The sequence below is a fragment of the Physella acuta genome, unplaced genomic scaffold, assembly GCF_028476545.2.
Source record: "Physella acuta isolate Inbredline_101_S28 unplaced genomic scaffold, ASM2847654v3 ptg000781l, whole genome shotgun sequence".
Taxonomy (NCBI): Eukaryota; Metazoa; Mollusca; class Gastropoda; family Physidae; genus Physella; species Physella acuta.
The window spans coordinates 588,796-601,468 of NW_026732299.1; the positions used below are offsets into that span (position 1 = coordinate 588,796).

A 12,673-nucleotide genomic window follows, 5' to 3' on the forward strand; every position below is an offset into this window, starting at 1 on the left:
GAAGGCTAGGCTACATCGTTCAGAACTTAGACCTGTCCGGTGGACAACGTTTCCCTTCTCCGCGAGCGCATTCCACCCGTGGACAAACGCTTACAAACCAATCCGACGATGACAGAAGATTGTCTCCCTTTAATACCAATCCAACTTAGCTCCCATGTACCTTTGAAATTATGCGATGGCGGGCCGCCTAGCTTTCTTGAGATTAAACTGTTAGGGGAAGTACACGTCACCCAACTAACAAAAAATAAAATGAAGCATTGCTTTGAGGCGCGTGACCGACTGTTGTCGTTCTGCCAGCAGTCTGAACTGTTGTTTGTTGGAATCGAAACGAGTGAGTTGTTTAAAAAAAAAAAAAATAATAATAAAGTCTAGACAGAACAGTAGTTGGTTTTGATTTGGTTATTCGGCACTGAACCTAGACGTATTTGAAATCTTTTTTGATTTATGTACTCACTAATTATGCATGGCCATCGGACAAGAGTTGTCCGGTTCCGTCCAAGGCCACGGAAAAACGTGCCAAAGGAAACGAAACCTCCCAACGGCAGGGTTCATTTTCTATCCCAGGGTTAAAAAAAAACAAATGATGTAGTCACCCACTCATGTTTACATTGGAAATATTCACCCTACAGCGTAGGGCGTGAAAAATAGTCTTCTAAGACTCATTATAATGCTCCTCTCCACGGAAATCTTTAGTTTTTTTTTTTTTTTTTTTTTTTTTTTTTTTTTTTTTTTTTATAAAAGTTTATTTCTGAAAATATTTACATCAACATCAGCATAACATTGTACACATATTTGTTATACAAGGACATCAGTTGCATACATTACAAAAACGTGGGCTTCAACATTCACACATATTTGTTCAAACTCTCACAAAAAATTGTCTTTAGTGTTTTGTTGGTAAATCTTTTCTTGTCATACTTCGCCTTGTTTCTTGCTTGCCAGATAGTTTGTCTGTATGTCGCTAAGGCATAAATGTTTTTGTCTCTCTCTGCAGCCACGGGCTTTTTGGGTACTTTATTTAGAGTTATCGCCCCGTCGATAGTCAGGGCTTTATTGTCTATCTTGATTTCTTCTTCTAGCGCCCGTTTCGCCATCTGTATTGTGGGGCATGTTAGGAATAAATGGGTATCAGTCTCTCTGATATCTTGTCCACACAGTACACAACCTGTGTTTCTCTTCTTGTTAGCTGGCATAATTTGGTAGATCGGAGTCAAATTAAAGATCAGTCTGTATGTGATCTCCCTCGCTTTAGGTGTGATGGATTTCCTATGAAGATTTCTAAAAGTCTCTGTTGTGTCTATATCGCTGTATATTTTGCACCATTGGATTCTGTTATGTAGTGGCGTGGCTAGTTTCTTTATCAGATGTGAGTAGGTCTTCCGTGTGTTTTCGTGTATGAATTTTTCGTTCCCTTTCAGGCTGGTTAGACATTCAATGTAGAAAGCGCTTAATTTCTCTCCTCCAAAATGCGGCGTGCTATTATTATGTTTGAGTATTTTGTTCAGTCTAAGTCCTAAATAGTAATGTGCTAGCGGATGATTTGGGGGGTCGCTGACTATTCTGCCGACGTGTTTTATTCTAAGAGAGTTGATTTTGGTTTGAATATCATGTAGGTTTATCCCTCCTTGTAATTTATTTTGAATTAACGTGCAGTGGTTAATGGTTCTGACTGTGTTCTTAAAAATGAATTCTCTAATTTTTTGATTGATTCCTTGAATGGTGGCTTTAGGGACGGTTGATGTTGTGGCTACATATATCAACTTGGGTGTTATATATCTGTTAACGATGGCCGCTCGTCCGAAGATGGTAGTTGCGCTATTTTTGTATTTGAGTAGTTTACTACTGATTTTGTCAGTCATCTTTTCCCAAGTTTCCTCGTGTTTTCTATGGGGATCGTTCTCAAAAATTATTCCGTAAATTTTCAGTCTGTCAGTCGCTTTCAAGTTCAAAGGGTAAGTTTGCTTCTCCTTCCATCGTCCTAAGCCCATGATCTGTGTCTTGTCTAAATTTATTTTCGTGCCGCTTGCTTGTCCGAAATCTTGGAAGTGGTTGATTACAGCTATTAGAGATTTTTCTGTCTGTAGGCTAAATGTCGTGTCGTCAGCGTAAGCAAAAAGTTTTCTGTTCTGCGTGTTTGGACAGTCAATTCCTCTAATCTGTGTGTCGAGTCTAATTTTTTCCAAAAGGGGTTCTAATGTCAGTATATATAACACGGGAGACAAAGGGCAGCCTTGTCTGACAGATTTTTGAATCTGGAACGGTCTTGTGATGCATCTGTTGATTTGAAGGTGACTAACAGCATTCCTGTAAATAATGTCGATCCATGTGCATACGTAATTCCCCAGATTATTGGCTTCTATTATTTTAAGTAAAAAGCTGTGAGACACTCTATCAAAAGCCTTCTCTTGGTCAAGGCTCAGTAAAAAGGCTTGTGCTTCTTTTTCATGTGTATATTGGATGAGGTCCCTAATGTAGTGCGTATGGTTTAAGATGTTCCTTCCTGTGATGCTGCATTGCTGGTCTGTATGCACTATTTTGTGGAGATAAGGCTCTAACTTTCTGACTAACGTTTTTGTTAAAATCTTGTAATCTGTATTGAGTAGCGATATAGGTCTGTAGTTTTTCATCTGTTTTTCGTCGGTGTTTGGCTTGTGGATTAGGGTGATGAAAGATCTGTTGAAATTTTCGTGGCACGTTTTCTTGTCTGTCATGTCGTTGAACGTGTTTAACAAAAGTTGCCCTATTTCTGTAGTGAAAGACTTGTAAAATTCTGCCGTTAATCCGTCGGGTCCAGGGGATTTGTTGTCTTTTAACTGTCGTATTGTTTCTTCGATGTCCTTTATTGTGATAGGTTCATCTAGTTTTTCTCTGTCCGTGTCGTCTAGGCGGCGTGCGTAACACAGGTACTCGTCTTCCTTGTCTCCCCTTGTTTGCTCTTTCCTGTACAGCTGCGTGTAGTATTGATGAAACGCCTGAGTGATTTTGCTTTCGTCTGTAGTCTCCTGGCCGTCCCTGTCCACGATACACTGAATGTTTTTGTTTTTCTGAGTGATTTGTTCGAGTATTATGTTGTGGTGTGTCGGGTCTTCTGTTCCTGCTATGTCCAACCTACTCCTCACTAAGGCTCCCTTGTATTTATATTTCCTAATTTCTTCCAGTTCGTCTTCGTACTTTGCCACTACATCTTCACTAGCATGGAATGATTTTAGTATGTGCAGGGTCTCTAAACATTCTTTCTCTTTATTCTGTCTCTCGCTCTTCAAATATGTTCCAATTCTAATGGATATTTCCTTGACTTCAATTTTGAAAGTTTCCCAAAGATCTATGAAATTAGTGCTTGGTTGAGTGGTTATGAATCTTGCTATCGTTTCTTTTATATTTGCGATGTATATTGGTTCTGTTAAAAGGGCGTTGTTTAGTTTCCAGTATGTGTTGCGTTGACGTGTGCTAACTGGTGAGTTTAACATCACCAGTGTCGCCTTGTGATCTGTGTACTGTAATGTTCTTTTCAGGTGCACTACTTTCCTAATTGTGTTGTTTGTGTTGACATATACTCTGTCCAATCTTGAGTAACTTTTCCCTGACGGGCTACAGTATGTTGTCTCTATCTTATGTGGGTGTAGCTTCCTAAATGTGTCTACTAGATTGAACTGCTCTATTATTTTGTTTAATGACTGGATTTGTTCTCTGTCCTCTGCCATTCGTATTTCTTCTCTATCGTTTTGAACTATCAAGTCTTTCTTGTCTATCACTAGATTAAAATCCCCAGCCAGAATGATTGGCTTGTCCTTGTACTCTTTTTTCAGGGTACGTTTCAAATGCTTGTAGTAGAGCCTTTGTTCTAATTTGACCACGGGGGCGTATATGTTGACAATGGTGAACTGCGTGCTGTTGTCCCCGACTGTTATAATCACCAGTCTTCCATTCTCGTCGGTGTATGTTTGCAATGTCTTGTATTTGTCTGATGTTTTAATTATTGACGTTCCCTTGCAGTTCTCTCCTAAACTATGGTATGCTTCAGTTGTTTCTAAGCCTAAGCTACTTATAAATTTATCTGCCTTATACTTATTTTTAAAATTAGTTTCTTGTAGAAGGATGTAGTCTGTTTTGAAGGTGTTTATGAGTGATATTATTAGATCAGCTTTCTTTTTTGCCCCCTTGATGTTGATGGTTATCATTGTGAGTTGTCCTACATTAGTTTTATTCGTTGAACTAGCCATTCTTGTTTATGTAAGGTCGCATGTATCTATCTAGTGGTTGGTTTTTTCCCCGTGTGTTGTTTTGGTGAGTCACCGCTGGGTCGCTTGCCTGTCTTCACCTTGTCATCAGCTGATGTGTGTTTTGGCCTGGCTGAGTGGTCCTTGGGGTTCATGGTTAGGGCTGCTTTCCCTTGCATGAACGCAGCGAACTGGCCGGTGTGTTTAGCGTTATCCGTTGTTTGACTCAGTGATGCCGTGGGTGTTTCTTGTGTCAATGGCGTTGTCGTGTCTTCTGTTGTATGTGTCATGGGTGTTGTCTTGGTTACTGCGGTCGCATATGAGGTGGTAGGCTTAAGGGGATCTTCTTCGGTCGAATCTTGTCTGTCCATCATTCTCACCTCCTCTACAGCTTTCCCATCAATGTATTTTTTGTCGTCCGTCAAGATTATGTCATCCCTTGATCTGATATCTTCTCTTCTGCATTGGCCTGGGTGATGTCTGCTGGTGTGGCATAGATGGCAGTTTTGCCTTCTGCCTCTAAACAGAAGCAACATGGTGTGGGTAAGATCTCCCATTACCACTTCAAGATAATGGGGTAGTTTCTCAACCGGCATCTTAGAGTTGATGATTACCGCCCATCTATCTCCTTTTCTGAGAGGTTTGACAGTAATCTGGGTGTTGGGGATGATGAAATTTTCAACTATTTTTGTAACCGTGTCTTCGGTAAACGTCGGTGGTACCCAATGGAGTTCACCGTACAACACAGGCTTGTCCACGTGGGTAAACACCACTTGTGTTATGCCGTAGTCATTGGTGGTGAATTCCCTCATGTGGAGAGTGGTGTACACTTCCTGACTTTTAATGGTGACGTACCACTCTGTGGGCCGTCCTAGGTTGTAAACTTTTAAAATTTCATCAGGGTTTATTTTGGTGACAGCCTGAGTTACAATTTCGATAACTCTATCATCCACGTGGATGGTGCTTCCGGCTCTGAACTTTATTTCAACTTTTAAAGTTCTTGGAAGGTGTAGGCTGGTGGGTAGGCCAGGGATGGTAAGTTTAATGGTTGATGACATACTCACTGTGGTGTTTGAAATGTGTCACAGTTAAACACAGAACACAGTCCACGAAATATAATTAAACACAAATCTTGAAACTAGGTCACGTTCAGTAAAAGGCGAAAGATTTACTCGATGTGAAGAGAAACCAGAGTGTCTGTCTGGGGGAAAATTTTCCGGTCTGCCCTAAACCGGATCAGCTGGAATCGCATGGTTTTCGGCTGACAGCAATGTGCCTCTGAAAACAAAAAGAGTTCGCCGCGGAGACTGTGTTGGTCGTACTGAAGGCTAGGCTACATCGTTCAGAACTCAGACCTGTCCGGTGGACAACGTTTCCCTTCTCCGCGAGCGCATTCCACCCGTGGACAAACGCTTACAAACCAATCCGACGATGACAGAAGATTGTCTCCCTTTAATACCAATCCAACTTAGCTCCCATGTACCTTTGAAATTATGCGATGGCGGGCCGCCTAGCTTTCTTGAGACTAAACTGTTAGGGGAAGTACACGTCACCCAACTAACAAAAAATAAAATGACGCCATTGCTTTGAGGCGCGTGACCGACTGTTGTCGTTCTGCCAGCAGTCTGAACTGTTGTTTGTTGGAATCGAAACGAGTGAGTTGTTTAAAAAAAATAAAATAATAATAATAAAGTCTAGACAGAACAGTAGTTGGTTTTGATTTGGTTCTTCGGCACTGAACCTAGACGTATTTGAAATCTTTTTTGATTTATGTACTCACTAATTATGCATGGCCATCGGACAAGAGTTGTCCGGTTCCGTCCAAGGCCACGGAAAAACGTGCCAAAGGAAACGAAACCTCCCAACGGCAGGGTTCATTTTCTATCCCAGGGTTAAAAAAAACAAATGATGTAGTCACCCACTCATGTTTACATTGGAAATATTCACCCTACAGCGTAGGGCGTGAAAAATAGTCTTCTAAGACTCATTATAATGCTCCTCTCCACGGAAATCTTTAGTAAAAGGCGAAAGATTTACTCGATGTGAAGAGAAACCAGAGTGTCTGTCTGGGGGAAAATTTTCCGGTCTGCCCTAAACCGGATCAGCTGGAATCGCATGGTTTTCGGCTGACAGCAATGTGCCTCTGAAAACAAAAAGAGTTCGCCGCGGAGACTGTGTTGGTCGTACTGAAGGCTAGGCTACATCGTTCAGAACTCAGACCTGTCCGGTGGACAACGTTTCCCTTCTCCGCGAGCGCATTCCACCCGTGGACAAACGCTTACAAACCAATCCGACGATGACAGAAGATTGTCTCCCTTTAATACCAATCCAACTTAGCTCCCATGTACCTTTGAAATTATGCGATGGCGGGCCGCCTAGCTTTCTTGAGACTAAACTGTTAGGGGAAGTACACGTCACCCAACTAACAAAAAATAAAATGACGCCATTGCTTTGAGGCGCGTGACCGACTGTTGTCGTTCTGCCAGCAGTCTGAACTGTTGTTTGTTGGAATCGAAACGAGTGAGTTGTTTAAATAATAATAATAATAATAATAATAAAGTCTAGATAGAACAGTAGTTGGTTTTGATTTGGTTCTTCGGCACTGAACCTAGACGTATTTGAAATCTTTTTTGATTTATGTACTCACTAATTATGCATGGCCATCGGACAAGAGTTGTCCGGTTCCGTCCAAGGCCACGGAAAAACGTGCCAAAGGAAACGAAACCTCCCAACGGCAGGGTTCATTTTCTATCCCAGGGTTAAAAAAAACAAATTATGTAGTCACCCACTCATGTTTACATTGGAAATATTCACCCTACAGCGTAGGGCGTGAAAAATAGTCTTCTAAGACTCATTATAATGCTCCTCTCCACGGAAATCTTTAGTAAAAGGCGAAAGATTTACTCGATGTGAAGAGAAACCAGAGTGTCTGTCTGGGGGAAAATTTTCCGGTCTGCCCTAAACCGGATCAGCTGGAATCGCATGGTTTTCGGCTGACAGCAATGTGCCTCTGAAAACAAAAAGAGTTCGCCGCGGAGACTGTGTTGGTCGTACTGAAGGCTAGGCTACATCGTTCAGAACTCAGACCTGTCCGGTGGACAACGTTTCCCTTCTCCGCGAGCGCATTCCACCCGTGGACAAACGCTTACAAACCAATCCGACGATGACAGAAGATTGTCTCCCTTTAATACCAATCCAACTTAGCTCCCATGTACCTTTGAAATTATGCGATGGCGGGCCGCCTAGCTTTCTTGAGACTAAACTGTTAGGGGAAGTACACGTCACCCAACTAACAAAAAATAAAATGACGCCATTGCTTTGAGGCGCGTGACCGACTGTTGTCGTTCTGCCAGCAGTCTGAACTGTTGTTTGTTGGAATCGAAACGAGTGAGTTGTTTAAAAAAAAAAAAATAATAATAATATAGTCTAGACAGAACAGTAGTTGGTTTTGATTTGGTTCTTCGGCACTGAACCTAGACGTATTTGAAATCTTTTTTGATTTATGTACTCACTAATTATGCATGGCCATCGGACAAGAGTTGTCCGGTTCCGTCCAAGGCCACGGAAAAACGTGCCAAAGGAAACGAAACCTCCCAACGGCAGGGTTCATTTTCTATCCCAGGGTTAAAAAAAACAAATTATGTAGTCACCCACTCATGTTTACATTGGAAATATTCACCCTACAGCGTAGGGCGTGAAAAATAGTCTTCTAAGACTCATTATAATGCTCCTCTCCACGGAAATCTTTAGTAAAAGGCGAAAGATTTACTCGATGTGAAGAGAAACCAGAGTGTCTGTCTGGGGGAAAATTTTCCGGTCTGCCCTAAACCGGATCAGCTGGAATCGCATGGTTTTCGGCTGACAGCAATGTGCCTCTGAAAACAAAAAGAGTTCGCCGCGGAGACTGTGTTGGTCGTACTGAAGGCTAGGCTACATCGTTCAGAACTCAGACCTGTCCGGTGGACAACGTTTCCCTTCTCCGCGAGCGCATTCCACCCGTGGACAAACGCTTACAAACCAATCCGACGATGACAGAAGATTGTCTCCCTTTAATACCAATCCAACTTAGCTCCCATGTACCTTTGAAATTATGCGATGGCGGGCCGCCTAGCTTTCTTGAGACTAAACTGTTAGGGGAAGTACACGTCACCCAACTAACAAAAAATAAAATGACGCCATTGCTTTGAGGCGCGTGACCGACTGTTGTCGTTCTGCCAGCAGTCTGAACTGTTGTTTGTTGGAATCGAAACGAGTGAGTTGTTTAAAAAAAATAATAATAATAATAATAAAGTCTAGACAGAACAGTAGTTGGTTTTGATTTGGTTCTTCGGCACTGAACCTAGACGTATTTGAAATCTTTTTTGATTTATGTACTCACTAATTATGCATGGCCATCGGACAAGAGTTGTCCGGTTCCGTCCAAGGCCACGGAAAAACGTGCCAAAGGAAACGAAACCTCCCAACGGCAGGGTTCATTTTCTATCCCAGGGTTAAAAAAAACAAATGATGTAGTCACCCACTCATGTTTACATTGGAAATATTCACCCTACAGCGTAGGGTGTGAAAAATAGTCTTCTAAGACTCATTATAATGCTCCTCTCCACGGAAATCTTTAGTAAATTTTTTTTTTTTTTTTTTATTTGCAATTTAAAACAAGTGCAACAACATCAGCATATTTTACATTTTTCTAAATGTTCTTAAAAAAAACATATCAAGATGAATTTACAAATGTATACACCTTTTTTTACTAAATTTTATCATCTAATGAAACCATTTTGTACGGATGAGCGTATTAATAATAAGTATGTACATGGTTATCATATTTGTTTTATATATGTTGTTATACAAAATTTTAAGGGATAATCAGTAAAAGGGGTTAAAGTAAAATGATAGTGTTGGAAACCGGATGAGGAGGGATTGCCAAAACTTGTTTAAGTGGTGAGTACAGCGTGTCATATTTGAAGAGTTGTCCTTCTCGCTGTTTATGTTCTGTCGTCTGCATATATGTACGAAATGGATCTGTCTGGGTTGAGGATGTAGAATATTTGATTGTGGCAGGGGTCGTTGTCGGGGTGCTGGTCGTTGAGGTGTTTTTCTATGTCGTATTTGGTGTATAGACTTGTTAGGCAGTATCCACACTGGAAGACAGCGGTGTCTGGGTGTTTTAGTACGTGGTGCTTTATTGCTCCTCTGCTCTTGATCAGATTGTTGCAATGCGGGCATTTACTCGTATCAGGATGGGAAGTTTTTGTATGTGTTTTACACTCGCTGGCAGTACTGAAACTGTGAAAGCAATAACCGCAGCTCTTGTCTTTTCCAGGAGTTAAAGGTTTGGGAATTTGAATTGGTTCAGTGGTAGTTTCTTGTTGTGGCTGAGTTTCTAAGGTGTTTGTCAGGCGATCGAAGATTTGATTCGCGGGTTTTTTTGTTAATTTTCCTTGTTCTGTGGGGCTGATTTCATTTTTTCTTTTCATTGACGTGGTGTTATCTATTTCTGAATCTGGGCTTTGTGTTTCTCCAGTGTTTTGGAGTTTTGTTGATGTAGTTGGTGACTTCGGGTAAGCCGTACTTGGGATCGCTTTTTGGTTCGACAGGTTAGGGGTTACCAATGTTTGCTGCGGTGTGGCTGGCATGGGAGGTTGTGGAGTAGGTGGTGCCGCTGTTTGTGTTGATGGTTGATTCCTGGGCATTGTCTCTGGGTTGAGGACATGGCATTGATTGGTCCAATGCGATGTAGATGCGCAGGTTTGGCAGGCTTGCTTTCTGTCTTTGATGGCTATTAGAATGTTGAGTGATTTGTTTTTGTAGTTTATTTGTATGTAGTGGGGGATGGTTGCTGGACTGTCAGTGTATATGGAAAAGTTGCGGTTATTGGTGTGAGGAATTGTGTTTATGATTGGTTGTTTGTTGCTGTAAGGCTGTAGTGCTTGTATGAGTGTGTGATCGCTGAGTGTGGGTGGGACCCATCTAAGGGTACCGTTTATTTTGTCTTTTTCGTGTAGTGAGAAGTATAGTGTGTAGGGGCCGTATGTTTTGTGGGTATTGTGAAGCTTGGTGACGTCAAAGGTGATCGAAGAGAAATACCACGTATCTGCTCTTCCATAATTGAGGAGCAGGATTTGTTGGTCGCTAATAAGCTGACGTAGGATGTGTCCTCTCAGGTTGGGTTGTCCTGTTGAGTGGATGGTTACTTGAATGGTTGGCGAATCAGCAGTGTAGAGTTCCGGACATTCTTGATCAGGAAAGTTCAGGATGGCAGTTGTGGCTGAAAAGGGTTGGGCCCTGGATTTCATTAAACCACCCGAACCGTAGTCCGGGTGGCTCCTCCCCAAGTCTCTCGACCCAGGGGGAACATCCGATGGCGCAACCCCTGTGGTGATGTGGACTATATTTGCATATGTCAGTTCTCTAGGAGATGACATGATTGGAAATCTTTAGTAAAAGGCGAAAGATTTACTCGATGTGAAGAGAAACCAGAGTGTCTGTCTGGGGGAAAATTTTCCGGTCTGCCCTAAACCGGATCAGCTGGAATCGCATGGTTTTCGGCTGACAGCAATGTGCCTCTGAAAACAAAAAGAGTTCGCCGCGGAGACTGTGTTGGTCGTACCGAAGGCTAGGCTACATCGTTCAGAACTCAGACCTGTCCGGTGGACAACGTTTCCCTTCTCCGCGAGCGCATTCCACCCGTGGACAAACGCTTACAAACCAATCCGACGATGACAGAAGATTGTCTCCCTTTAATACCAATCCAACTTAGCTCCCATGTACCTTTGAAATTATGCGATGGCGGGCCGCCTAGCTTTCTTGAGACTAAACTGTTAGGGGAAGTACACGTCACCCAACTAACAAAAAATAAAATGACGCCATTGCTTTGAGGCGCGTGACCGACTGTTGTCGTTCTGCCAGCAGTCTGAACTGTTGTTTGTTGGAATCGAAACGAGTGAGTTGTTTAAAAAAAATAAAATAATAATAATAAAGTCTAGACAGAACAGTAGTTGGTTTTGATTTGGTTCTTCGGCACTGAACCTAGACGTATTTGAAATCTTTTTTGATTTATGTACTCACTAATTATGCATGGCCATCGGACAAGAGTTGTCCGGTTCCGTCCAAGGCCACGGAAGAACGTGCCAAAGGAAACGAAACCTCCCAACGGCAGGGTTCATTTTCTATCCCAGGGTTAAAAAAAACAAATGATGTAGTCACCCACTCATGTTTACATTGGAAATATTCACCCTACAGCGTAGGGCGTGAAAAATCGTCTTCTAAGACTCATTATAATGCTCCTCTCCACGGAAATCTTTAGTAAAAGGCGAAAGATTTACTCGATGTGAAGAGAAACCAGAGTGTCTGTCTGGGGGAAAATTTTCCGGTCTGCCCTAAACCGGATCAGCTGGAATCGCATGGTTTTCGGCTGACAGCAATGTGCCTCTGAAAACAAAAAGAGTTCGCCGCGGAGACTGTGTTGGTCGTACTGAAGGCTAGGCTACATCGTTCAGAACTCAGACCTGTCCGGTGGACAACGTTTCCCTTCTCCGCGAGCGCATTCCACCCGTGGACAAACGCTTACAAACCAATCCGACGATGACAGAAGATTGTCTCCCTTTAATACCAATCCAACTTAGCTCCCATGTACCTTTGAAATTATGCGATGGCGGGCCGCCTAGCTTTCTTGAGACTAAACTGTTAGGGGAAGTACACGTCACCCAACTAACAAAAAATAAAATGACGCCATTGCTTTGAGGCGCGTGACCGACTGTTGTCGTTCTGCCAGCAGTCTGAACTGTTGTTTGTTGGAATCGAAACGAGTGAGTTGTTTAAAAAAAATAAAATAATAATAATAAAGTCTAGACAGAACAGTAGTTGGTTTTGATTTGGTTCTTCGGCACTGAACCTAGACGTATTTGAAATCTTTTTTGATTTATGTACTCACTAATTATGCATGGCCATCGGACAAGAGTTGTCCGGTTCCGTCCAAGGCCACGGAAGAACGTGCCAAAGGAAACGAAACCTCCCAACGGCAGGGTTCATTTTCTATCCCAGGGTTAAAAAAAACAAATGATGTAGTCACCCACTCATGTTTACATTGGAAATATTCACCCTACAGCGTAGGGCGTGAAGAATAGTCTTCTAAGACTCATTATAATGCTCCTCTCCACGGAAATCTTTAGTAAAATTTTTTTTTTTTTTTAATATAATTCCTTCCGTTATATGGATAGGTTGCATGTTTTAAAACATAATGTAATACATAGTATAACATTAATGCATAAAATATCAGTTCAATTGTGACTAATACAAAACGTTTAACAATGATATACAAAACGTCTAATATTTGTTGTATTTCAAAAATTCTTAGATTAAGCATGTTCAAATTTAATACTGAACAAAACGTCTAAAATTGTTTCTAGTTAAGACATAGGGTGATGATGTGCCATGTGCGCCTTCATGCCTTCTTCGGT

At 41.9% G+C, this 12,673-nt stretch overlaps 4 non-coding genes across 4 annotated transcripts; all 4 read right to left on the reverse strand.

The window, feature by feature from the left end:
• Window positions 1-6,160: 6,160 nt before the first annotated feature.
• LOC131950872 (U5 spliceosomal RNA) lies at window positions 6,161-6,279 on the reverse strand. Its single transcript, XR_009388367.1, has one exon. It is a non-coding gene; the product is annotated as a U5 spliceosomal RNA (small nuclear RNA).
• Window positions 6,280-7,027: 748 nt separating this feature from the next.
• LOC131950847 (U5 spliceosomal RNA) lies at window positions 7,028-7,146 on the reverse strand. Its single transcript, XR_009388343.1, has one exon. It is a non-coding gene; the product is annotated as a U5 spliceosomal RNA (small nuclear RNA).
• A 746-nt stretch (window positions 7,147-7,892) lies between these two features.
• LOC131950848 (U5 spliceosomal RNA) lies at window positions 7,893-8,011 on the reverse strand. Its single transcript, XR_009388344.1, has one exon. It is a non-coding gene; the product is annotated as a U5 spliceosomal RNA (small nuclear RNA).
• A 3,434-nt stretch (window positions 8,012-11,445) lies between these two features.
• Window positions 11,446-11,564, reverse strand: LOC131950864 (U5 spliceosomal RNA). Its single transcript, XR_009388360.1, has one exon. It is a non-coding gene; the product is annotated as a U5 spliceosomal RNA (small nuclear RNA).
• Window positions 11,565-12,673: the final 1,109 nt, after the last annotated feature.